This window comes from Rhodnius prolixus, unplaced genomic scaffold (genome assembly GCF_049639745.1).
Source record: "Rhodnius prolixus isolate KJV_2025 unplaced genomic scaffold, Rpr scaffold_4, whole genome shotgun sequence".
Classification (NCBI taxonomy): domain Eukaryota; kingdom Metazoa; phylum Arthropoda; class Insecta; order Hemiptera; family Reduviidae; genus Rhodnius; species Rhodnius prolixus.
The window spans coordinates 4,367,223-4,390,882 of record NW_027411614.1 but is presented as its reverse complement, the minus strand read 5'-3'; the positions used below and the strand labels follow the sequence as shown (position 1 = coordinate 4,390,882).

Genomic DNA, 23,660 nt, shown 5'->3' with positions numbered 1-23,660 from the left:
ACGATCATATAAGTTAACAGTTGTCTAAACTTTAATGAAAACTTTAGACAGTTTTTTTGGAAAAGCGTTGAAATCAATAATCCCCCATTCTATAAATCACAAATCTGACGCTAAACAACGAGATCTCGGGACATTCCTTTCCTAAAGCAGCTAGCAAAGGAAAACTAACAGAAATACCAACACAACACTCTCCCATTGCCCTAAACCAGTGGTCGGCAAAGTGCGGCTCCAGAGCCGCATGTGGCTCTTTGGCTCCTTAAGTGCGGCTCTGGCACAAATATCCACGGAAGGCGCAATAATATTTTCATTTAAAAAAAAACTTGGTAAGAAAAAAAATTACATCTTATTTTGATAAATTAAAATTCTTCTATAAATCGAGAACATGTATAATTTTTTGTTTAAAAGATAGATAGGTAATTAAAATTTTATATTGTTGTAAAAATACGTAACGAACATCGAGTTTAATTTTATTAGTTTTCGTAAACGTAAACACAAACCATGTACAAGCTACCGGCTGAAATTGTTCGTATGTTATAGCAGGTTTCAGGAATTTAAAAAGCAACTTTAGCATTTAACAAGGAGATATGGCGCTCTAAATTCGAACGTCTTTGTGTTGAATTGGAAATATTGGAGAAGAAAAAATGTGATCTTAGTTCACCACACAAGTGGTCTGCTTTAAATGACCTGGAGAAGGAAGACATGATCATTTTCAACGTTTGGAATAGTATTCCTGACTCTTACGATCAGCTGAAAAAGCTCGCGTTTGCTGTTCTTTCCCTTTTCGGTTCTACATATATATATGCGAACAATCTTTTTCAAGCATGAACATTATCAAGAGTAAACTGAGAAGTCGTCTTATTGATGAGAACTTGGAATCATGCCTAAAATTAAACACAACAGCATACAAACCTGACTTACTCAAACTTTCCAAGGAGATGCAAGCACATTGTTCGCATTAATAAATATTTATTAAGTATGAAATTTAGTTTTATTTAGTGTACTACTTATTTAGTGTAATAAAAGTTTACTAAACAAGCAGATTTGGCTCCCATTTTTTTTAAAAATTGTTGTAATGTTCATATTTGGCTCTTTGGCTAAGTTTGCCGACCACTGGCCTAAACAAAAAACGATTCCAGCCGAGCTAAAGTGGACGCTTTCAATCGCAGAAGCATGCAAATTACATGTTTCAAGTCGTCATTATAATTTTTTATTTGCTCATTTAATTGAATTTATTGGATGATTGACCATCTTGATTAAACATTTCTTTTATGGCCCGACAAAATAAAGGAAAAAACAAAATTAATCCAAGTTCAATCATGATCTAGTTAATAGCAGATCATTCTGATCATTAGATCACGGCTAATTTCAAGTGATTTTCTTCGTTTAAAATAAAAAGCAAAATCGAGAGGTTTTAGATAGTATCACGTCATAGTGTCATTTTAGATTTAGATTGTAATTCGATTGAGTTTCTGGAGCAATTATTCTATGGAATTAAGTGCAGTTGGTTGGTATACGATTCATTAAGAGCAATCATTCCAGAGCAATCTAGAGTTTTTGTCATTAATAAATAAAAACAATCTTTTCGCTAACGTTTCGAACTATTTTTAGCTCATCTTCAGGGCTCCGAAACAAAAACTAGTGAGATCTGAATGTTAACGAATTAAAATGCAGAAACTAAGATATTATTCATAATTCCTAGTTTCAAATAATCGTAATATAGATCATAATTGATCTGATAACTATAGAGAGTAACAAAAAACTTACTCATATATACTGTCTATAGTTTTCTGAATAGTTATATATTATTTTTTACTGGAATTATGAATAACGCATTAGTTTCTCTATAATGAATTTGTAAGCACCCAGATCTCTCGTTTTTGTTTTGTAAGCCTGAAGATGAACTAAATATAGTTATGAATATATAGGTTTCGTGACCGTAAATTGTTAAAGTTAGGAATTGAAGATTGGCGAGGAATCGGTCAAATAAAACAACTCGTCTTTTAGCCAACGTTTCGACAAATATATTGCCTTCTTCAGGGCCTGGATATTACAAATACAAAACAATTTACTACAATATAATATAAAGAATTTATTGTATTTTACTGTTTATTTTTGTATTACTGATTTTTACTGATTTTCTATGTACGTAAATTGTTTTGTATTTGTAATATGCAGGCCCTGAAGAAGACAATATATTTGTCGAAACGTTGGCAAAAAGACGAGTTGTTTTATTTGACCGATTCCTCGCCAATCTTCAATTCATAACTTTAATTATAGTTAGTTAGAAACGTTGAATTTTAGATTTTTTTTAAATTTATAACTGACCAAAACCCAAAATTTCTCAAAAATAATATCAAAAGGTCTGGTCAAGAACTGCTACCAGAAGAAACTTATATCGTCAAGTCCTCTATAAGAAGCTCATTCTGTCTGTAGCTATCCATCTATTCTGTCTGTAGCTATCTACCCATCGACAGTTTGGAAGTCTATAGCACAAAGTAGCCAATGAAAAACTGTTATTTTAACTTTGAAAGAATGATTCTTTGACAAATATCTGGAAATCTAAGAAGGTATAAAAAACTAAAAGGAGACGCTCTAATGCAGAATTAATGCGTCATTTCTAGATGTAGTTTATGCGATTAAGGTCATCTAATTAGAATGAAAATGACGAGGTGTCAAGATGGGAAATGAATGAAAATGGGCAGCGCACAAAGAGGGGGAAAGGAAACCCTAATTTGCGGTACAGAAAGCTGGGGTTAGTGAGCACTCTAGAAGCTTAGAGCGACAATAAAAGAGGCTAATTCATGGGCTAATGGTGGCCAAAAAGTTTCCAAATCGTCTCTCTTTTTTTGTTCACCTAATTAACTCTATAACGGATAAACAGTAAGGATTCTGGATAGTGACTAAAGTCTTAAGAAATATAAGTTCTAAACCAATTTAAATATAAAACCAGATAAACATGGAGGCGTTGAGAGGGAGTTAATTTCGATGGCTATATAACTAGATATACGGGTACAGCCAAACTATGACTGTATTTCTTGTGCCTCGAACTTATGCCCACAGGGATATTATGAAAGATCGTTATGTTCGTTAGTAGTTAGGTGTCTTTCTGTCAGTCTGTCTGTTGCTGCCTGAAGCTACAAACTTCACTAAGTTTAATAACACTCCCGCAACCAGCCACAGTTTCGGTAATTAGTGCCGTGCAATAATGAAAGCTCATCAGTAGTAGTACACCTGATGCTTGGAAGTAAGGGTATTAATCTCTATTAATTGAAAAAGAACAATTTAATACTTGAGTTACCTAACACCAACCTAGTTTCATTCAAGAATCAAAGATCTAATGCGCAGACTCATACAGCTTTCAACTGTAACAGATCCTATTCAGTAATTTTCTGAAAATAAATAAAAATGAGTATACTGTGGAAAACCGAGGGTGATGATTACGTCAAAGTTGTTGTCATGGTAACATGTCTCTGGATGTTATGATGTCTTTTTATCATTCAGTAATTTACAATCTGGGTAGTTGAAAACACAGTAAGTAAATAAGATGAACAGTGGAATCTGTTAGACGTGATTAGCAAGAGGAGGAGAGAAACTACCCAGCTCTCTCGACGTGAAACTCCAAGTGGTCAATGCCAAGTAGATCTCTGGCACTTCAAAGGTATGGAAAATTATCAGGAATGGCAGGAGAAACTGCATGCAAAGATAAAGACGATAAAAGAGTGTAGAATGGTATTTCTGGGATTTTCCCTCGGCTAGCTGCTTTACGCAAGGAATGTCAACATTGGTGTGTGTTTGTGATGTAGAATGGACCAGTATTTGTCGTAGTATCCTAGATTGAAATGTCTGTATTGTCTGTATATGTTTATCTGTTCGGTCCTAGAGACCTAGAGTTTGATTACAGTCCAAGTTAAGCACATTTTGTAATAGTCTTTTAAGTTTAGTGGGTGGGTTCCATGTGAGTCATGTCAATGAAGAATCCAAGGTATCGTACCCTGGTCTGTACAAAGAAAGAGGTTTGTTTTCAAAGAAAACTGGTGGACAAATGCCCCCGCCGGAGAGTAAACATGGTTTGCTGTCTTTGAAGGTTCAATTTAACTTTCCAAATTTTTGTCCATCAGAGTTCTATGATATCAAGGTGAGTCTGTAATAAGAAGGGAGCTGATGAAGGTATGATACAATTACTGACATTTTGGATCAGTAATAGTTAATCCTCTACAAAAGACAACATTACGAAAACAGATCTCTCAGCATCTTTAAACCTAAACCCTCCAGCCGCTGTATCAAATCGATCACCAAATTTATAATTGGATCTATTAGATAGCAAGCTCTTCCTAATCAAATCAGCCAAACATTTCCCAAAATTCCCCCAGAACAATTTTTTTTTATATTAGGGCAAATTAATCAACCAAATGTAGGCACTTGGCCTGTTCTATCAATACTTAAAAACAGAATTGATCAGGAATAAATCGTGACGTTGGAAGAACAAAAACAAGCAATATTTTGTACGATATGATGATGTCTGGGGTTTCGCTAAACCCAAATTGTTATTCTTTATTCAACCATGATAAAGGTATCAGTGTTGTTCTGTGTTGTTAGACTGGGGTACCCGCAGGGATGCTAAGATCCTGAAGAAGTGGCTAATCCACTTTCCCCGTACGGAGTATGTTTGATTAGTGAACGATATAGGCGTTACCATAAAAACTAAAATCTGGATTTTCTATAATATAATAGAAGATTTAGATTACAAAATCAAGGCTACAGATGCTGCATTCTGTAGCAACCAACCACAGCCATTGTGCTGTGAGATTGATAGAACTCTAGCGCACCTGTTGTTCGTTTTCATAATTGAATTTCATGTTAGATACAAGTTCATATTGTGGTTATCGGGAGTAAGAATTTGTGTCTTTTTGTTATGATGTACATAAATATAGTTTACATCGATCTATTATAGTGCTACTGTAAACACGCGGACTCAAAAGACAGTTAACCATTGAAGGAAGTCTGAACCGTAAGTTGTATTCTTTTATTGAATCCAAAAAAAAAACTGCTGCGCATCACTGTTATTTCTCCGACTGCACAATAATATAATAAAGCTGCTATTTAACCGTTCTCAGTATTAATTAGGAACGGCACATCTCAACTGTTTGTGTTACAAAAACAAATATAACAATAACGTATAACAATATAAAAATTCCGTACAAGTTGTATGTGAGATCAGACCGTCCTGAGAAGTGTTATGTAGCCTAGCCTTCTCTTCTCACGACCATCGTTAAGCTTTGTTTTTGTTTTTTGCGCTAAAGAAAATGAAAGTTTTAAGTAAACTGTTACTCCCACACTGCGAGAAAACAGCTGAGAGAGTGTCTGTCTCAACAACATCTTCAGCAACACCGACAAATCGTCCATGGATCTTTCTATCTTATTATCTACAATTAGCAACAACAATTTAGTTTTATTAGCTGACATAACCTTAATCATTGTCCAATTCTCTTTGAATTTTCTCCTGTGCTCTTTCTCTTACTACTTTTAGTAGTGACGTAAGAGGAAGTTCGTGTTAAATTGAGGAAATGACATAATTAAAAAATTACTTTTTTTTTTTAAGTTCTCTCTACGATATCTTAGACTCTACCTCGACAAACACTTCACGTGGCTAACTCAAGCAACATGAGCTTAATTTAAGCTACTCGACAAACGATCCAAATTGTCTCTACACAGCCCTGCTATCACCCAATTTGGACATACGGACTTTAGAACTGTATACCGTACAGCTAAGCGCCCCAATTTTAACTGCACCATCGTGAACGCACTTTTTGTACTTTAAAAATCAGACTATTCACACTGACCTAAATCCTTTCTGTACTAGAACTAGCAAAATCCCTTTACACCAAATTTGATTCCAAATTTTTACCTCCCCTTCGAATTCTTTCCAAAGGCTGAAGCATCGAAGGCCTTGCGACCAACTGGACGCATGATAGAAAAAGAGAATCCTTCGAATTCAATTCAACGGTATCCTGTGTAAGCCAACTCATGATGGTCATCGTTCGATGGCCCTCATTCGATTCTTTCAATTTATTTTGTTTTAGTAGGTATAACACACATCTGGATTGTAGCAAAAATAGATAAAAATAATAATAATACACACTTATGCCCTATATTTTAAAGAAAACTTGGAATTTTAACTTTTATATTAAAAGAGAAAAAAAATTATCAAATTCAGGTGTTTTACTTACGCTTGTTCGTGCTGTTTTTTTTTTTTTGACGATAACAACTGTTCTATCGGATAGTTTTAAAACATAACAACTAATGATACATAATGCTACTCTCTGTAGGAGCTAGAAATACACTATTGGTACTCCTGTATATACTTTGTACTTACTTTGTAAATAAATAAAATAGAAAAAATGCTACCATGATAAATTATACTCATTTGTGTTTATCATAATAAATTAATTTTCATTACGACATGAATGTAACAAAGTCTTTGATTAAACCATAGTTTTTTCTTAAGAAAAGCCATCACTTATCTCTAGGCTTATTTTTAAAATTTTAGGAAGCACGCAAACTAATTTATTTTTATCCGGTGATTGATCTAAATTCTAATCAAATAAATCGTCATGTAGATTTAGTATTTTTTGCACCTAATTGTAAAGAACTTTTAATGAATCTAATCTATACATATTTCTCTTTATCCTGATTTGCGATAATGAGTTTGATGAAAAGTTGTGTTCTCTTAAGTAAATGTTTTTTTACGTATTAAATTTCTTTTATTAATTGTATGGAAGTAAGATCTGGGAAGATCAATTACTAACCAGCGCCTCCACCACCATCTAGATTCTAGAAAGTACAAAGCAAAAAGGAAGTGGTAGCTGTGAAGTTCCCATTAAATTAAAGGAAGAAGGCTGAACCAGCCTGAGTTCTGCTGTACAATCAAGTTAATTTAATTGGAAGTGATAAAAGAAATGAATAAATTAAAGAAATCTTTAAAAAAAGGTGTACATGTTCCCTTTCAATTGCCAAAATTATTGTTTCACTCGTTCCTTAATTACTTCTAAAACAGGGAACAATTTCACTACAATCCCTAACTTTCTTTACCAGTATGAAAATGAACGATTGAAGTTTTATAGGAATTATATGGATATAACTGGACACTTGTCATTTAGTGAGTGTATTTCCTGTTTACGACATAAAATGGAGAGTCGTGACGTGCACTAATAGAATATAAATCGTACTTTCTTACAGATCTTAACTATTAATAGCAAACTTGCCTAGCTCAATGATCACTATATTGATGGCGTTAAGTTTTACTAGAATAAGAGAGTGTTGGACATGATGTCCAAAGTGCGGAAAGAATTTCTGATTGTCCATGTACGTCGAAATAGAGTGTACAGGAAAAAGTCTTAATAAATGTCAGTTTCACTTTATGCAAAGTGGCAACTGTTTGTTCATGTGAAGGAGTTCAAGTGTGAATGGGGACTATATGGAGTTAGATTAACCTGTGGGTTCACTGAACCCAAGTATTGTGCATAGTTGAATCCATCAACTGTTTGTCTGTGCTTAGGATGTTAGTAAAAATGTTTTTTTCGCGTTCTTATCCTATGATAACCTCCTGGACTCCAATATCCAGAGATTGGCTAATCTATTTTTCTCCGCAAAAAAAAAGGGAAAGCTTTCTTCTTTGGGATTTGCTACAAGATATTAAAGGAGACGTTGGAAAATTCACAGATAATATGGCGCTTGATGAACTATAATTCACTTTTAAGTTAAGCACAATAAAAGTTCAAGAGATTCATTCAACTACTTAATTATCTCATATATGGAACTGCTACTGTCTAACGTTCAGCTATTCGTACGTATTGTCAGACTGAAAAGCTCGAAGTAACTTAAAGAAAACTGAAGAATTTACTCATTCATTTCTACTGAACGGAATTTGGATGTACAATATATCTGAAACTTTCTTTTTACTGAGTCGCTGAAAATTACAGCAGCCAGCCTTGTTATTGTGAATATTTTTAATTTTAAAAAACAAAAAACAGATGATCTAATAAAGGGAAAAACATTATTTAGCAAGCGTTAAATAACCAAACAATTAAATGGAGCGCCCATTATAATTTAAAATTATTTCTTTTTACAGGACAGCGTTGCATTGAGCGTGGAAGATTGAAAGTCTAGTGTGAAAGGGTTATGTAGGCTGTGGCTGCCGTCTGGACAATGATTTTTCTCAAGGAAGCTGTAAATATTTCTCACTGATACACCATGATAATATATCGATAGATATCAGAGGAATAAGTTGGTTAATCACAACTTCACAACTCTACCGTTCCAACAATAATTATTGTTCCCACATAGTCTAGATACAAGAAAAACAGTCTGTAGATATTGTACAATCAAATAGGTTCTCTTCCATTCTATAATAAATTCATTTTTTTCTAGTTAATTAATGCCAATTAAGTTACTAAAACATTTAGAACTTGTGAAATCTTTTATTCTAAAAAATAGATAATGAATGGAAAAATGAAGCAGAATGGTTATAATATAGATTATATTAATTAAAATTGGTAGATTATAGCATTAATAGAATCTTATCCATCTTGGACTATAGGCATTGACTTCCGCTATAGTCATTTCTATTTAAATCTATTTGAATCTTATAATTTTCAACTGTATCTCTGTCAAACAACATGAGTGAAAAGGATTAGCTCAGTGTATGGATTCTGAAGAAGAGATCCAGATGCTGGAACTCAAGATTTCTCTTTTCCTAGGAGCTTCTTACAGCTCGCTGACCGGTGAGTGAAAAACAAAACAAACAAAATATTGTGCGAGCTTATAGAAGCACTACTATCTTCTTATTTTTACTAAAAAATGTATGCGTTATATTTTATGTTTTTAGAAGAATTTAAAATATAATAAATCAATTCAATTGTTTGGTTTGATTAACCTACCCATATGTTGTACTAGGAAGACCATATCAGGTCAGGATACAATAATCATACAATGGATGTATTCAAAGAAGAGATAGTAGTTATTAGAGCCAGATTGCGAAGAACATTTGGTTAATATTTATGGATTCTAAAGATCAAAAACTTACAGTGAAGAAAAACTACTTTTAAAGACTCAGGAGACATAAAAAATCCAAAATTTCCAGCTGAATAGTTTCTGTTACTACTAGAATACGAATAAGTACAAATATTTGTAAAGTAAAATTACATCAATTGCAGAGAGTAAGTCGTAAGAGTCTCAGTTTCATACCAGTTTTTTGATAAATATAAAACTTGTTAAAGATTTACAACATAAAAGCAGTTTTGCAGTAAAACAAAAATAAATTAAATTACCTGTATTTTTATCAGCACTTCCATAAAACGGTGTCTGGATAACAAATAAATTACAATCTGAAAGGTAATATAGATGTCATGATCATTTTTAAAGGAAAAGTTGGAAAATAAGGAACGAGGTTTAAAAAAAAAAAGTTAATTGGTTAATTTTACTTTAGTTATATATTTCTCTTTTGTATATTAAACAGCTGAACAATATAAATATCAGCTGTTAGCGTTCAAACTCTCTAATATTATTATTCTGTCTTTAATGTATCAAAAACATTCAAACTGAATGCTATCTTGATATTTGTTACCTTTTTTTTACTCATTGCTTCCATTCACTTCGTAACAATACTGTCAAAATTGTTAACAAATTTCAATGTTACCTATTTAGATTAGAAAAAGTGAAACCACGTACTATAAATAATCTAAGATTGTTGGTAAATTATACTGCTTCAGTAAGTAACAACACAATAAAGAAAATGTGACATTTTGAGAGAGAGGAAAACTGAAAACTGCTGTCAACTCACTTTATAATGAAGGAAATGAACATAATAAAAGTGTAAAAGTGTAAAATAGTAAAATCAACTTTCTCTCGACTGCATTTTAGATTGACCAATTTTCTCAAATCCTACTTTAGAATTGGTTCACTGCTCGTCTAGGTTGCTTTCAAAATAAAGAAAATTTACACTACAAGGCGGATAATTTTTCTTAAATGGTTATACCACACATAATTCTCGTTAGTATTCGAGTAATCAGTTCGTAAGTACAATGAAATTGAGGGGAGGTTAACTCCGTTTCTCCTACTGGAGATCTGGATTTTTAAACAAACTGAAAAATCCGTTTAGTCATTTTGAAAATCTATTCCAAATTCGGATTACCGTATCCATTTTGATCAAAACTAATTGCAGTAGTTCTTGTCGTATTCTGGATGAAATTATCTTCAACTATCCCACTAGACTTAAAAGAACAGAACCAAACAGACATATAACATGATACATCTACGTCAAACATATAATAATGGATATGTCCAGGTTATGTACTAGAAAGGAAACGAATGTTTGACGACTTATACGGGTATTTAGATGCACCATTTCGCTACGAAGAAATAATATTCTCCACCAACATATATGTGCTTAAGTCTATAGCAGAGCTAGCAATGAAATATGAATTTATTTAAAAGCTATAGCCGAATTAGAATGAATGCAAGAAAATGATTACAGAAGGAGTACGTGATTTTAATTTCGGTTAAGCTACAATGATGGCCGGAATATAGAGTACTGATTCATCCATTAGTTGTAAGGATTATGTTGTAAATAGCAGTATATAGTAGAGGGATGAATGTGTGAAGCGAATGTATTTATAAGTAAGAATGGAGATTGAGTGATATTCTAGTGATAAGCACCTAGACGATGCTGGCTGTATGGCGGAAGCCAATGCCAAAAAAAGGCAAAAAAAGAACAAAAAAGAAACAATATGAGTGCCAATATTTTTAGCTTCGGAGACTTGCAAAGCTAATGTGTATTGTGGTACTGGGTTCGATTCCCCCGGTCTTAGGCCTTGGATTTTATTTAATGGTTAATATGAGAACTTTATAGTAAAGTATGTTTGCTAGTCGCCTCCGTCCACGACACCTGATTGGTAGTTGGACGTTAAGCCCCGCCTGGAAAAATAGGCGATTGCTTTACTTTTACTTATTTTTAGCTTCGGTCCGTTCCATCCTCTGCTTTTCAGGATTCTATCTAATAATTTTGCTTTCTTGCATCTCCTTAGTACCAAATTTTTCCCCATTCCCAGAGATAGTCTAATCAATCTATGAAATATGAATGTATTCATAAAGTTATAGAATGAATGAACTGACTCTTGACAACAAAAGCCTAATTTATCTTTCTATTTTAAAATCTAACTGGCCGAATGGAATAGAGCTATGGAGTTCAATCAAACGCACCAATCTCCAAAGAATTCAATCACTACAAATCGAAAATCCGATCTAATTCGCCAAAAAGCCCGATACAGGAAACTCCATTTCAACCTACAATCACATGGAAACACCTCTAGCTCAAAATCTTTCTTCTAGAACTCTTCCTGACAACCCAATAAGAAGTCTTAAGAGACAGTGACCATCAGTGTTCTCTTCTCTAGTGAAGAGACTAGACCAGTGATTCTCAACCACTGTGCCGCGAAAGTTTTGAAGTGTGCCGGCCAAATTTTAGAAATGCACAGAGTAAAAATTGTATTTTAAATGTAGAAGACGATATGAGAGTAGCATTATCATTTTATACGACCAAATATAAACTGTAATTATCAAAAAAACATCAAGCCCAAATTTCTCATTAAAAGTATTCTTATTATTAACTTGTAATTAATCCCTTAATAAACAGATACCGTTGTTTTTGTAGTACATGTTATTTTATTTTATATTGAAAATAAACTATTTTATATAGTGTATTATGGATAAGTAAAATACATTTAAACTTATCTTATTGTTAGTGTACCGCCAAATTTTTAAATTGTTAAAAGTGTGCCGTGACAAAAGAAAAAAGATTGAGAATCACAAGTCTAGACTAATAATACTAGTGTTTTGGAGTGTTAGCATTAGGTAACTTCTCCAATCGTTTACTCTTATCATATGGTTACTTATAGCGCCAATGCGCCAATTGTAGCACAATTAAACGAGAAAGAAGCTATTTTTCCTATTTTAAGCCATAATAAACTCGGAAAGACATGGAAAACTCTAAAAGAAGTGAGTAAAATCCAAGTTTTTGAGTTGTGGACTTAAATCTTGGGCTTCCGTTAGAGATTTTAATAGTTTCTCTTAAGAAATGTAAATAAAAAGAAAAATTATAGTAAAGCAACACTTCCGTCTTTCAAATTTAGACGAAAACCTTGCTGAGAGGTTTCATGACAGCTCCCTTGTAAACGAGAAAAATCTATTGTAGAGATTAATGACTGATTCAATGGACTTATATCAATCAGCTGATAACGTTAATAATTCTAACTTTGATTGTTACGTTTTATTTTAAGATAAACATCTGACTACTAACAACAAAATGGAAAACAATTTCTTTGCATCTTAATTGATTCTAATCAAAAGTACCAGTTTGCTAAAAGGTTGGCTGCAATCAAATGATAAGATCCTTCTAGTGCAAGAAAGAGAAAATAACTATAAGATATGAAGTGTTAAAACATAGTAATATTTCCCAGCCATTCATACTAATGAAGATAGAGAAGCCAAACCTTAGAGGCAATAAAACATTTCTCAGAAATAACAATGCAACTACACTGACGCAATATCGATTGTGTCACGATGATATTAACGAAAGAACACTACGATAGTAGTGAGATAAATAAAAATGTGAGAAAATATTTATTCAATGTTTTATTAAATAACAGGGAATATAATCAGTTCATTTACCAATAGAGAATTCTGACAGACTTAGTAATACAAAAAATTGGGACGCATGTTGTTCTAATTGGTTATGAAGTTTAGATTAGTTTGTGGGAGATCGCTAGTTCGAATCCCACGTTTAGCTACTTCTTTTTTTTTTTTTTGTTAGAAAAAAATTATTAACAGTAAAGTATGCACTTCCGCCTCCAAGTTCACGATACCCAAATTCGAGAGGTGGAAATTATGTCCCGCACAAAGAAATAGGCAATTTCTTTACAGTAAATTACCTCAAACATCATGAGATAATCTACTGAGAAAATGACATCGAAAAATTAGCAATATTGTGGGGAAATAGGCTGCAAAAGATGGAAGACAATAAGCCGAAATTCACAGTGACCTAAAAGATCTACAATGATTCCCTAAAATGTGTAGAATGTGGGTCTTTAGAGAGGTAAATGTTAGCCTATAATACGAATGTGATGGATAAGAGTTATTATGCTGCAAATATTTGCATGGACACCAAAACCCAATGACCTGGCGAATCCATTTCTTCTTGCAAGAGGATATATGAAACTAGGAAAGCTTTTTTGTCTTGGAGTTCCGGTTTGATACAATAAATATAATGGCGAATTAAATGTAATTATTACTTGTAAAAGCGTAACCAGTTTCGACGATTATTCTACAAATTATTTGTTATTAGATGTTAATCTTCTAATTATGTCGGACTGCATAAACCAATGCTACTGACCAATTTTCATTAAGGAAAAATAGAGCATAAACGGGCAGAACACTTGGAAAATATTACAAAAACATTGGATCCAGTTCTAGAGCGTCACGAATCTTTAGCTTCAAAAAATAACGAAGGTAAGTAAATTACAATTCCAACATTTCTTCAAACTACAAACTTATGAGCCAAATTCATTTCTTACCAATATAATGCAGTTTGCCAATCGTACAGAACATTTAAATGTAACCTGATAGGAAACCCTACCCTAACCTTATCCGGAGATCTAATTTAAAATAATTTTACTTTTTCGGCTAGAAGAGGATGAAAAAATTGTGAATCTAAGAGTATGAAATGTTTATAGAGTAGTCTCTAAACATATGTTTACAGAGAAATCCCTACATACGATTTTTGGAACACATTTAACCCGCCTACACTTCTGCTGGACAAACTTAATGATATCTTAAAACAAAACACAACCCTACTACTTGGATTGTTCACATCAAGCACAAAATCGGAAAGAACGAATAACTAACAACAACAAACAATGGGTAATGTAGGCTATCACAAATGTAGCATCTTTATACAAATTAGAATCCTACAACTTAGAGGACTTATAAGAAAGAAGTAATAAAGGATTAATCTGCAAGGGAACTTTCAATACATTTTCATGTATAACAGGATTTAACAACTTGGACATTTCAGTAGTGAACACACCAACAAGGATCGTAACAGCTATGCTACTAGACGTCTCCAAGTTATCCTTCATGACGTATTTAAACCTATCAGAGCCCTAGCACTTAGGAACCCTAACAGATAACACTAATTCCAATACTAAAGATGACAAACCACTAACAAAAAAAACGGTACTAGACTTCTGCAAGATAATCTTAGTGACATCTTTCAATAAGAAATAAAACTACTACCTCATTTAAAGGTAACAAAAGGACAAACATACACTCAAGAGGACGTACCAATAACTGCAATGGTTCTATACATGAGCAAAAACCTTAAGAACATCACTTACAAAAACAAGAACTGGAAAACGAACAACTAACAACGAAAGTGGCCTTCTACAAGACCACATTCATGGTTAAATCAATTGAACAGTTCAAAAATAATCACACATACAATAAAGATTTACTCCTACAGACACCAGTACTAGACTTCCGCCAGACTAACTTTGTATCATTGAAACAAACGTAATCTTATAATCACCTAGGGATCTCTATAGACAACACAAAACTGAATAAGGACTGTTGCTGCTAACAAATAACTGAGCAGAACAAAGATCAAAAAACTACTTAACTAGATACTACAAAAACTATGTCGTGATGTCTTCAAAACCATCAGAATAGTTCTTCTACTTAGGAATTGCCGAAGCATACTTATAAACTGAAATCAACTACAACCAACAAAGAATCTAAAATATCTATAAAACACATTTTTAAAAACTTTACTAAACGATATGGGGACCATCATAGCAAAAACATAACTAAGGAAAACGAAAAACTAGCAAATAAGGTGCTAAAAGTCTATGATTGTGATGTTAAAAAGACAACCGAACCCTAACAGATAGGAAACCTTACAGCTAATACATAATTAGGGAAGGCGGACAACTACCAACACCGTAACTGGACTTCTGCTAGATTAATTTCATGATATCTTTAAACCAGCAGAACTCTATTATCTAAGAACTCAATTATTTGGGGAGACTACCCTTATAACAGCTCTATCGAACAGGACCTGGTTCTATTGGGACCGCTAAAGCAGACGCATAGCGGGTTATGGCGAACTGCTAACTAGACTTTTGCAAGACTACGTTCATGACAACTTTAAATCAAGCAGTATACTGCTATCTAGGAACCACAATAGCGAACACTTTAACAGGGTTTGGTCCAAACTACAAAATTTCGCTGCTAGAATTTCCCTAGACTTCCTTCATAACAATTTCAAAAAACTAAAGCTACTACTTTAACTGAAGAGGACTACCAGAGCAAAACTCATTATCTTGGAGAGGAAGGACAACTTTTCTAGAATTCTGCTAGACTACCTTCATGACATCATTGAACAAACAGAACTTTATTAAATAGGGACGCTACATAATAATACCATTCACTTAATTACGTCATTAGTCTACTGCTAGACTACTTTTATCAAATTTGTAACAATTAGATCTGGGGACTGTAAAACAATCACCTTAACTGGGAGGGACGAACGTCAAACAATAACAGAACTAGATTTCTACGAGGTTACCTCTCTGATAGCTTGAAAACAGCAGCATTCAAGTATTTAGGAATCGCCCACATTGACTGGGAAGAAGGAGCTACAAACAACAACATAACTAGACTCCTGCAAGCCTACATTCCTGATATCTTTAAACTAGCACAACTCTACTATTTATTGCAACAGATAACACATTAACAGGGAAGTACAAACTACTAACAACTATTCCAGTTAGAATTTATAGTCTTTTCTATCGACCTAAAGAAAACTCATTTGTTTATTATAGAAACGCAAAAAAAAAATCGGGTAAAATAAGTTACGAATTTTTTTATTTGTAATATATCGTCACCTTACTGTACAGCCAAGGGAAGGTAAAAATGGGTTTACCGATGTTATGAAAATTCTTTAAGAAGAGATTGACAATCTGACTGCGGCAACCAAACCAGAAGGTTGACTTTATCAACGTACGTCAATGCAAAATTGAGATGACTAGGGTAGACTCTGTTAGCTTGCTCAAAAGAGCAGCTTTCCGGAAGGCACCACTTAGTGGTACAGCTCAGATTCTGTCCCTCCCAAAGAGAAAGAAATAGAAAGAGAGAGATCCATTCTTGCCTAGTTCATAAAATCGTATTCCAACCGATTATGACCCACTACAAAACAGGCTTAGTAGCAAATGTCAACAATATTGTGACATGTATAGAGTACAAGGTGAAAACCAGAAAATTAGCGAAAGGAGTACGGTTAGTAGCGAAATAAATTTGGAAAATTGGGCATCAATGACGGAATAAGGGTTTAGTGTCTTGTTTGGGGAAAAGAACCTACATAACAATGAACAAACAACTATCAAGAAAAAGAAGACAAAGGACAACAAAAGAAAAGATGAATAAAGCAGTGGAATGAAACAACCCCGACAAAATCAAACAAGAATACTTGAAAATGTCTAACATACATAATACAAAATACATACGTATTGAATTTTGTATAGTAAATATATAATAAGTACATAATATAAATATGAATAAATAAATGAAATAACCATACAAAGAAAAAATAACATGCTTAGAGAGTAACATGCAGAATAGTCTTGCCGACTCTGCTCTACTTAGACTTGAAGTTCCGAAGAAGGATATTAATAGTGGCCATATTAACGTTTAAATAATTAAAATTCCAGTTATATTAATAAAATGACTAGTGTCATTTTTTCATGCATTAAAAAGAATAAATACCATGCTAAGCAGGTGAATAAGCAGCTGTAGATGTGTGGCTTGAAATCCCTAACTAAAAAGCAAACTCTAAACTTTAATTTTGAAATTGCTTTAAATATTTAACTAATATATAGTATTGCTTTACCTGAAAACCCTAACCAAAAAGCAAATTCTAAACTGCAATTTTGTAATTACTTTAAAATTGCTTTACCTGAAAACCCTAACCAAAAAGCAAATTCTAAACTGCAATTTTGTAATTACTTTAAATGTCTAACTAATATTTTGTATTGGTCCACCTGAAAACCCTAACTAAAAAGCAAACTCTAAACTTTAATTTTGAAATTGCTTTAAATATTTAACTAATATATAGTATTGCTTTACCTGAAAACCCTAACCAAAAAGCAAATTCTAAACTACAATTTTGTAATTACTTTAAAATTGCTTTACCTGAAAACCCTAACCAAAAAGCAAATTCTAAACTGCAATTTTGTAATTACTTTAAATGTCTAACTAATATTTTGTATTGGTCCACCTGAAAACCCTAACTAAATAAGCAAATTCTAAACTTTAATTTTGAAATTACTTTAAATATCTAACTAGTATTTTGTCCATTTCCATCCTCCTGAAATCCCCAACATGCCCTAATAATTGGAATTATAATTGTTAGACAAAAGACTAGAGTTTAGAATATAAATTACGGATTTGTTCAGAGTAATTTTACTGAGCAACAAAATAATAATTTTTCTGATAGATTTCAGTGTACCGCTCCCTTCTAGGTGAGCGAAATAAAAGTAACAACCCTAACTTCATTAATATGGCTCACTAAAACTCCCCGGCTTACCTTGTAATGATGTAGGTTGGGATCAATGTAACTATATCTTGCAGTTACATATCCATCGATGTGGTCTTCTGCGTGTTCGTCTTGGAGGAGTGGGTGAGCAGGAGGCCTCGTCAACTCATCAATTGACACTTGACACTAGTTAAAAATATTTATATCGCAAAAAACACTCTTTAACGCATTACTGTAACGGAATTTGGAAATACCCGAAGCAATTTTTTTTTTTTATTCGCACTGGTTAAAAATTTGTAATTCACTTTTAATAAAAGGTGAAATATCACTCCCGAACAATCACTCCCAGTGACTTTAACACTCCCGAACAGCGCCATTTTGAATTTACACTAATCAGCTGATAATTACTATCATAATTTATTGTAATACTATCATATCAGCTGATTATAAAAACTGAACATTAAATAGTAATAATTTTTTGAAAATAATAAACCTATTAAATAATCTCCTTATTTGAGTGTCCATGAAATTATCTTTGCAAACACTGACAATTTACTCTACTCAATTTAAGTAAAAACTAAATAAACAGCACTTGAGGCATTTTTTACCGATGATATTCAAATGAATTATTAATTCATTCATTTGAAATAGGTGTGGTTTGTAATGTGATTAAATGCTTCAAATTCAAGTATTAACGATTTGAAAAAAGAATGGTTCCGTGTTCGAAAGTTAGTTATGTACTGAATAATTATAACAAGAACACTGTCTGAAACACACTTTTTTAAGCATTCTTAATTCATACGAACTTCCACTCTGAATTTCAGAATTATAATTGATCAATGTACACCGAAATTTGTTTATATTTTGAGTGGATTTGGCCTTTAAATATTAAATAGTAAAATATTTGTAATTATTTATTCATTAATTTATTAGGGACTACTTTGTGAGGCCGCACTAAGATGGGGACAATGGGGAAATAAGATTTCAGAAACAAAAATAAACCCAACAAATAATTATATTAATATAAATCAAACATGCGTTTGACCGATTCCTCACAAATCATCCATCCTAAGTTTAACAATTTGCGGTCACGAAACCAATATATTAATAAATCTTTTTCTACTATATTAAACATGATTTCTTTTAAAATTGGAATTTTTGTTAAATAATAAACTATTTATATTATTATATCAGTGGTTGAACCGTATTTTAAGATTAAGAAGCTGTTAAGAGTAAAAGCCAGAGTTAGAACTCACCCCCGAAACCCCTCCGAATTCACGTCTCAGAAAACTGTTATCAATAATAATAATAGATTATTGTATAGAGAATTAGTGTACAAAGTTTGAAGTGAATTGTTGAAGCAGTTTTCGAGAAAACCGTCAAGAACGTGATAACTTTAGTTTCAACAACCAAAAGTCATCAGCGTAGAAATTTGAGTAAAAATTAAAGATATACCCTTAAAACGTACGTTAGAATGCAAATTAGGGCAGTTTAAAAGGAAAGTTGTTGAAAAGTAAGTCTTAAACCTACAACTTGACAGCAGTTTAGGTCAAAATGTATCGTACAACAGAAATTTTTTCAGTTATTACCGTGTACTATCCAAAACTTAGTTTTATAGATTCCAGACAAAACCAGAACTTGAAAATAGTGAAGTTAATGAAACACCTAACGTTCAAGAAAATAGTGGCAAACTAAACACACTAATATATTATCTGTCTCAATGAACAATTTGTATTAGATAAACCAGAACTACACTATTCAGCTTACTATTAGTTATACAAAGTTGAATTTAAAGCTTAAGTTTTAATTAAAATTATCAGAACTGCAGCAAAATAAATCCCTTTTGATACTTAATCCTTCGGGATTATAAAGTATTAAAGGAATATCTAGTATTAGAGATTGTGAAAATCTTTATAAATTAAATATTGATTCTTTTCAAAATCACTAATCTATTATAAACTCTTTCAATCAAGTGCACCACATTCTGATAAATACAACTCTTTTTTCAATAAAATAATGTTTTATAACACTTATCCAAAGGTACAATGAAATAAACTTACCATTTAATGTTGTGAAACTCTTTACATAGTTACGATTTTCCAGTTTTCCAAGGTGAGATTATCTTATGAAAATAAAACTAACGCATCCACATACTGCACGAGCACAAGGAATAATCTTAAATTACACATAATTTCTCTTTGCTGTATTTACAAATCTATTCCTAATGAAGACTTTGATACATAGTGAGAGTATAAATCTCAGGATTAACTAACCACTAACTTTTGAATTAAACCACAAAAGAGGGCCAAAGAAGTATATATGTATATACATACGTCACTTTGTTATATATAATCAATTAGTAGCGGAAAATATTACCTATTAAAAGAGTCATCTAAGTAAAGGTTATAAACAAAGTAGACATAGTCTTATACGAGTATGTATGTTTCCTCTACATAAGTTGTGTTTTCGTCGAATGAACAACTTTTCTTTTCTTTTTTTGTTCTAGTGTGATTGTTCAATTAATTACTTATTTAAGCTTTTCCCAATGAAAGAAATGTTGTCTCCATAAAAGACACTTAAATCTCTTTAACAGATTCGTATATAAAATTGGAAGCATGAGGATTAGTTGGACAGTTTTTCTTTTCATCTTTTTCTTCAAAAGTTAAATGACCTTGCGTTCCAATTTTCTTAAGAGTTAAGAAAACGCAGTAAATTTTGAAGAATATATCATCTAGCTTCTTGCTTAGGGAAACAAATCTGATGGAATTCAATCACAAGGCTTTTCTTATTGTTTACCATACTTGAGTTTTTCCAAAGAAGTGCAATAATGAAAAGGAAAATGTTTTTTGTTAAGGTTCCTCTGTTAGAAGTACATAGTGATCAACTACAAATACTTGGATATCAAACTAATGCCTGGTTAAATAGAAATAGAGCCTAGAGTGATGTAAAATTTCATAAAAATGATCGCAAAGCAGGTAAAATTTCAATTATTCAATTCTATAACTGTTCGCGTAGTATTTTGTCCTATATTTCTCATGTTGTCTTGAACCAAGTTATTTCGTTAAAGAGAAATTGTTAAGAAATTTCTTCTATTTTCAATTGTCCTTAGTCTTTGAAATGTAATATTATATAGAGACGTACATCTAGTCAATTATTATTAACCCAGTATATCTCATCCTGGTTATCCTTCCTTAACTAGAATTATTCTTCACTCTAGAATAGGCTTTTGAAGTGTTAACCTTGGACATGGTCCCTTACAGTAGTAAAATAATAATTTATTAAATCACTGAAGACTTCTCCAAAGAGATTTCGTGAGATCTTTATTACACTTCATTGAAGAACGGTGGAATAATTTAAAGAAAATCTTAACGAACAATAAAAAATATCATTCAAAGTGAGAATCATTATTTATTTATTGTAAAATTCAAAATTTCTTTATAACAATACATAGTTCAATAGCTGTAGGTTGAGCTCTGGATTATTTTGCTGATTACCACTACATATCAAGATGACAAAGAAGTCTTCTGAAAGCTGGAGTCAAAGGCGTGTAGAGTAGATTCAATAATAAACTAAATTTAAAGATTTGTTTTTCATTATAAAGGTTACAATATAGTACAATGCACGAAAATAGCTTTTAAAAGGAATCCTAACACCCTTTTTCCCTGAAGTGTCCTTAATTCTATTTTCCTGGACAAATATTGCAAATGAAAGTTACTTGCCCAAATTTATACAATTGGTGCAGCCTTTTTAAATGCTAAGGGAAAATAAAATTTTCAGAAATCTGTAATTTTAACAGCGTACACTATTAATCTTGCCGTAAGTACAAAGAATTCTTTGTTTGATTTTCCAGATCATATTTAACATATGATGCTGAGGTATTTGTTGATTAGTTTTGATAAAAAAAATAAATAAACAAAAAAGAGCAAGAGAAGATATTCATCAGAGAAACATTCCAACTTGACAGAAGAAGCAGTCTCTTTACTGCCACGTGCGTCATTTAACTGTATGCGACGCTACATATTCAATATGGAACTCCCGCAAGGCGCCTTAAACATTCTACTAGCTTTCCTCCCCTCTCGCTGAGAGAGCCGGAGAAGAGATATAATTAATTAATAAACCAGAACTGTTCAACTTGCTAATGACTAAGACACTTAACTCTCTTGAGTTCCCTTCTTCTAATTCGGTCTCCTTTTTACTTGTCATTCTTAAACAAGCCGTATACTATTAGATAAGAACTAATATACTACTACTGCTGATAAAATAATTTAGAACAACCATCTGACTATTTTATTTTAGAAACTAAAGAGAGACAGAGAAAAAAAAAATTACATTAGTTAATCGCATTGTAAATAAATAGAAATGTTGCTTACTTGCTGACCTTTTCTCCTGTTATACGATTTTAACTTTGATGGTTTTGAAAAAGAGTACAAACTTTTATCGAGATCTATCCACAAGAAGTACCCACATCGTGTCGATACGTTTTGCTTCTTTTATTTATTTAAATTATCTCTAATTTTTGAAGTATGTCCTTCTTTTGTTAATAATTAAAGAGACAAAAGTAATCGAATTAGCAATGTCTTTTGTTTCAATTTTTCTTCGCTTTAATAAGAGTTAAGACTGTATATTAGGTATTGAAAGTATTAGTTAACCCAAAACCCTAATAATAGAAAGACTGTCTATTGAAAAATGAATATTATAGAAAAAAAAATATAACATTTTTTTGCTATTAAAATTGGTAATAAATCAGAGGCCACAGTTACTGATCACTTAAATTGATTGCTGGTGCAAATGATCACACATGTGAAGGAGAAGGAACTCGTTACTTACGCAAACAAACAATGTTGAAGTCATGTCTCTAAATTATTAAATTAAACTGATTTTTATCGTCTGAACCTAACTAAAAAAATTATGAAAATTTTGCCGATTAGAAACTATAGATTCAGAGCGGTAGTGCTAATCTTGTCTTCTAGATCCTTATAGAATCAACATTCTGTCAGTTCAGGCTCTTATACCTATCAATTTATCAAGTATGTACGTAGGTAGTCTGTCAAGACAATTCTCTTTATGTTAAATTAATTGAAAAATATCATAATGCTAAATGAAAAGTAACTGAAATATTAACATGGACAATTCTTAGAAAGTATTAATATTCAAATAATATATTATTCAGTGATTACAACATTAACGGTAGTTATTTCTATGGTTATATTAAAATCTAGATATTAGAAAGTGAGACATTTATGACATTATCTGATCTTGAACACTATTTATCCCATCGCCATGGTAAATATAAACCGATTATCAATCTCAAATATATTTAGATATTCAGAATTTAGATTAACCAACCCTAAATTAGAAAAAAAGTTCTAGTAAGTATAAGCATAATTGATCTTTTTAAAAAAACAATAAAGATTCATGTGATTTATTAATGAACAACTGGGAAATTCCCATCTCAAGTGAACTGTATTTTTCTTCATTAATTAACCCCTTTTAAAAAGTTCCCTTCTAAAATTTCCTTTACAACAAGGATGAAAGGTGTAAAATTCCCAGAGGTGGAAGGGAGACAATTAGACCAATACCAAATAGCATGATTTATAAAAAGAGATTGAAATCATTAAATAAATAAAAAAATCTGTGGATTTTCTTCTTTCTGGAAGGAACTTTCCTTAATTTAAGAATGGTTTTCTTTAAAACTAATTCTTTTTAATTCTCTTGACTAAGTTATTGGTAAGAAGTATTAGTTAATTCTTTACAAGTTAATACTTAGTGGTTAATACATCTTACCAACAATGTTGGAAGAGGTCAAATTTTCAAAATTAAACTTTAATTGGAAATTCAATTTTCTCTAAATAAAGAAGATGGTGTTTTAAATACCTGGACAAATATTTCAGCGGCAATATTTTAGTTTAGAGCAAGGTTTTCACATTTTGTACTAGACTTTTATGTTTGTTTCTTAGACTATGAGGAAGCTTACGATCGGGTTCAGCATTGTAGATTGATCAGTATTTTAGATGATAGA

The 23,660-nt window shown here is 32.1% G+C and overlaps 1 protein-coding gene across 2 annotated transcripts in view; it reads right to left on the bottom strand.

Moving 5' to 3' along the window:
- Window positions 1–19,847, bottom strand: part of rau (RA domain-containing protein rau) — a 137,760-nt gene extending 117,913 nt beyond the window's left edge. Inside the window, exon 1 of one of the 2 annotated variants that reach the window (XM_074130950.1) lies at window positions 19,702–19,847. The gene's annotated coding sequence lies outside the window, so the exon portion shown is untranslated. Of the gene's footprint in view, window positions 1–6,227; window positions 6,348–19,701 lie in introns of those variants that run through there. The other variant, XM_074130949.1, reaches the window with a different exon arrangement.
- Window positions 19,848–23,660: the final 3,813 nt, after the last annotated feature.